This window comes from Trichechus manatus, unplaced genomic scaffold, assembly GCF_000243295.1.
Source record: "Trichechus manatus latirostris isolate Lorelei unplaced genomic scaffold, TriManLat1.0 scaffold00122, whole genome shotgun sequence".
Classification (NCBI taxonomy): domain Eukaryota; kingdom Metazoa; phylum Chordata; class Mammalia; order Sirenia; family Trichechidae; genus Trichechus; species Trichechus manatus.
In genome coordinates, this window is record NW_004444058.1 from 8,463,557 (window position 1) to 8,468,119 (window position 4,563).

Sequence of the window (4,563 nt, forward strand, 5' to 3'; positions counted from 1 at the left end):
ATTAAACAACACAGGAAGCAAAGATGGAAGGAATACACAGAGTCACTATATCAAAAATAATTGGTCGACGTTCAACCATTTCAGGTGGTAGCTTATGATCAGGAACCGATGGTACTGAAGGAAGAGGTGCAACCTACACTGAAGGCATTGGCAAAAAACAAGGCTTCAGGAATTGATGGAATACCAATTGAGATGTTTGAACAAATGGATGCAGCATTGGAAGTGCTCACTCATCTATGCCATGAAATTTGGAAGACAGCTACCTGGCCATCGACTGGAAGAGATCCATATTTATGCCTATTCAAAAGAAAGGTGATCCAACAGAATGTGGAAATTATCAAACAATATCATTAATATCACACACTAGTAAAATTTTGCTGCAGATCAAAAGTGCGTGCAGCAGTACTTGGACAGGGAATTGCAGAAATTCAAGCTGGATTCAGAAGAGGATGTGGAACAAGGGATATTATTGCTGATGTCAGATGAATTCTGTCTGAAAACAGAGAATACCAGGAAGATGTTTACTCGTGTTTTATTGACTATGCAAAGGCATTGGACTGTGTGGATCATAACAAATTATGGATAACACTGCAAAGAATGGGAATTCCAGAACACTTGATAGTGCTCATGAGGAACCTCTACACAGATCAAGAGGCAGTCATTCCAACAGAACAAGGGGATATGCGTGGTTTAAAGTCAGGAAAGTTGTGCGTCAGGGTTGTATCTTTTCACCATACATATTCAATCTGTATGCTTAGCAAATAATCTCAGATGCTGGAATATATGAAGAAAAATGGGGCATCAGGATTAGAGGAAGACTCATTAACAACCTGCAATATGCAGATGACACAACCTTATTTGCTGAAAGTGAGGAGGACTTGAAGCATTTATTGACGAAGATCAAAGACCACAGTCTTCAGTATGGATTACACCTCAACATAAAGAAAACAAAAATCCTCACAACTAGACCAATAAACAACACCATGATAAAGAGAGAAAAGAATGAAGTTGTCAAGGATTTCATTTACTTGGATCCACAATCAACACCCATGGAAGCATCAGTCAAGAAATCAAATGACACACTGCATTGGGCAAATTTGCTGCAAAAGACCTCTTTAAAGAATTCGAAAGCAAAGATGCTACTTTAAGGACTAAGGTGAGCCTGACCTAAGCCATGGTGTTTTCAATCGCCTCATATGCATGTGAAAGCTGGACAATAAATAAGAAAGACCAAAGAACTGATGCCTTTGAATCATGGTCTTGGCGAAGAATATTGAATATACCATGGACAGCCAAAAGAGTGAACAAATCTGTCTTGGAACAAGTACAGCCAGATTACTCCTTAGAGGCAAGGATGGCGAGACTTCACCTCAGATTCCTTGGACATATTATCAGAAGGGACCAATCTCTGGAGGACATCATGCTTGGCAAAGTAGAGGGTCAGCTAAAGAGAGGAAGACCCTCAACGAGATGGATTGACAGAGTGGCTGTAACAATGGGCTCAAGCATAATGATTGTGAGGATAGTGCAGGACCAGCAATGTTTCATTCTGTTGTACATAGGGTCACTATGAGTCAGAATCAACTCGATGGCACCTAACAACAACATAATTTTACAACTATAACAATAAACACAAAAAAAATAAAGAAAAAGGCTGCACCTGGTGATACTACTAGATACAGCTAAACACTTCATAAGGAGCCCTGGTCGCGCAACTGCTTACCAAAGTGATCTAAACACATCAGTTGAAAGACAGACACAATATTGCCTTCAAGAAAGTCAGTTTAAATATAAAGACACAGATAGATATAAAGTAAAAGAAATTCAAAAGAAAGATGGAGTAGCTACGTTAATTTGCAAAAAACCAGGTTTCAGAACAAGGAAAATAATCAGGATAAAGAGGAGCAATACATGATACAAAGATCAAGTCTGTAAGAAAACATAACAATCCTTAATGTGTATGTGCCTTATACAAATAAGCACCAAAATATGTGAGGTAAAACTAATAGAACTTCAAGAAAAAAATTACTCTTATAGTTGGACACTTCAACATCCCTCTATCACTAATTGACAGCACCAGCGGGAGAAAATAATAAGGACACAGTCAAACCAACACCACCATCAATCGATTGGATCTAATTGACATCATAGAATATGTCATCAAAAAACAGCAGTATGCAAATTCTCTGAAGCTCACTGGCAACATTCACCAAGACAGACCACTAAAAGCATGATCCATGACAAAAAATAACAGATAAATAGGACTTCATTAAAATTTATACTTCTGCTTTCCAAAAGACAAGCCACAAACTGAGAGAAAAGTTTTTCAAAACACGTATCTGATAAAGAACTGGGATTCAAAAAACACAGAGAACAATAAGAAAACAACCCAATTACAAAATGGGCAAAAGATCTGAACAGACACCTCACCAAAGAAAATATACAGGAAAGAAATAGGCATATGAAAAGTTCAACATCCTGTATCATTAAGGAATTTCAAATTAAAACAATAAGATACCCCTACATATCGATTAGAATGGCTAAAATCCAAACCAGCTCTCCTACTTCATCATTTCTTGCATTTGCTTTAGCTAGTGGATGTTCAAGAGCAAGTTTCAGAATCTCTTCTGACATTCATTTTTGTCTTTTCTTTCTTTCCTGTCTTTTTAATGACCCCTTGCTTTCTTTATTTATAATGTCCTTGATGTCATTCCACAACTTGTCTCGTCTTCTGTCATAAGTATTCAGTGCATCAAATCTGTTCTTGAAATGGTCTCTAAATTCAGGTAGGATAATCTCAAGATGATACTTTGGCTCTTGTGGACTTGTTCTAATTTTCTTCAGCTTCAGTTTGAACTTGCATATAAGCAATTGATGGTCTGTTCTGTAGTCAGCCCCTGGCCTTGTTCTGACTGATGATATTGAGCTTTTCCAACTGAGATGGTTCAGCAAATGGATGCAATACTGGAAGTGCTCACTCATCTATGCCAGGAAATTGAGAAGACAGCTACCTGGCCAGCAGACTGGAAGAGATCCATATTTTTGCCCTTTTCAAAGAATGGTGACCCAATAGAATGAGGAAATTATCTAACATTATCATTAATGTCACAGGCAATAAATACAGACATCAAAATAGAAGAAGAGGCCAAAATCATAGACTTTAACCCTTCAACTCAAACAAACAGAAAAGAAGCAGGAAAAGAAGTCCACAGTCACCAGAAGAAAGGAAATAATAAAGATCATAGCAGAAATAAATGAAACAGAAAACAGAAAGACAATAGAAAGAATCAACAAGACTAGAAATTGGTTCTTGGAGAGGATCAATAAAATTGACAAACCACTGGCCAAGATGACAATGGAAAAAAATGAGAAGATACAAGTACCCAAAATAAGAAATGAGCTGGGAGACATTACAACAGAAACAGCTGAGATTAAAAAAAAAATCATAACAATATTATGAAAAACTGTACTCAACAAATTTGAAAACCCAGAAGTGGACAAATTTCTAGAAACACACTACCTACCTAAACTAACACAAACAGAGGCAGAAAACATAAATAGACCCATAACAAAAGAAGAAACTGAAGATGTCATAAAAACTACTCCCCCACAAAAAAAATAAATAAATAAAAATACCTGGCCCAGATGGCTTCATTGAAGAGTGCTACCAAACAGAGAACAGTTCACACCAATTTTACTCAAACTATTTGAAAACATAGAAAAGGAAGTAATACTCCCTAATTCATTCTATGAAGCCAACATAATCCTGATACAACAGCCAGGCAAAGATACCACCAAAAATATAATTACAGAACAATATTCCTCATGAATATAGACACAAAAATTCTCAACATAATTTTAGCCAACAGAATTCAACAGCATATCAAAAAAAAAAAAATAATACATCCTGATCAGGAGGGATTCATACTAAGTGGTTCAACATTAGAAAAACAATGTAATTCATCACATAAATAAAACAAAGGAAAAAAATTACATGATCATCTCAATCAATGCAGAAAAGGCATTTGATAAAATCCAACACACTTTCCTGATTAAAAAAACTATCAGCAAAATAGGAATAGAAGGGGAATTCCTTAACATAAATAAGGGCATATATACAAAACCAACGGTCAATATTATACTCAATGGAGAGAAATTCAAAGCATTCCCCATGAAAATGAGAACAAGACAAAGATGCCCATTATCACCATTCTTATTCAATAATGTACTGGAAATCCTAACAAGAGCAATAAGGCAGGAAAGGGAAATAAAGGGCATCCAAATTGGTAAGGAAGAAGTAAAACTATCCCTATTTGTAGATGACATGATCTTGTATATAGAAAATCCCAGAGATTCCACAAGAAATCTACTGGAATAGAAGAGTTCAGCAAAGTGTCAGGGTATAAGATCAACATATGAAAATCAGTTGGATTCCTCTACATTAACAAGGAAAACTCCAAAGAGGAAATCAAGAAAATACCACCCCGAGAGTATGGCCCCCGGACACACTTTTAGCTCAGTGGTAAAGTCACTCCTGAGGTTCACCGTTCAGCCAGGGATTGG